Here is a 318-nt window from a genome sequence, read left to right as displayed (position 1 = left end):
TAGTGTTACTGTACAGTCTTGACCCTAAAAGAACGGTAAATGATGGCATGGCTGCGACACTGGCAGACTGGCCTCCCAGCGTTTACTCTGCAGGAAGTTCAGGTCACTGTCTTGAGTATGACCTTTCATTTTCAGTCAGCTTCGGATCTTATATCTCAGTGGTGCATACCAGCAGCTTCCAATGTAGAAGGTCACACGACAAGGAATTAACCTCAAAGACTGATTAAAATGTTACCGTAGAATATACTAGTGCCCTTTGCAGTTTATGACATTTGTGTCAATTAACCTTCTAAAAGACAAATATATTTTTAAAAGGCA

This window comes from Moschus berezovskii, unplaced genomic scaffold, assembly GCF_049115385.1.
Source record: "Moschus berezovskii isolate FMDL1 unplaced genomic scaffold, NW_MosBer_1.0 29, whole genome shotgun sequence".
Lineage (NCBI taxonomy): Eukaryota > Metazoa > Chordata > Mammalia > Artiodactyla > Moschidae > Moschus > Moschus berezovskii.
This window is presented reverse-complemented; position numbering follows the sequence as displayed.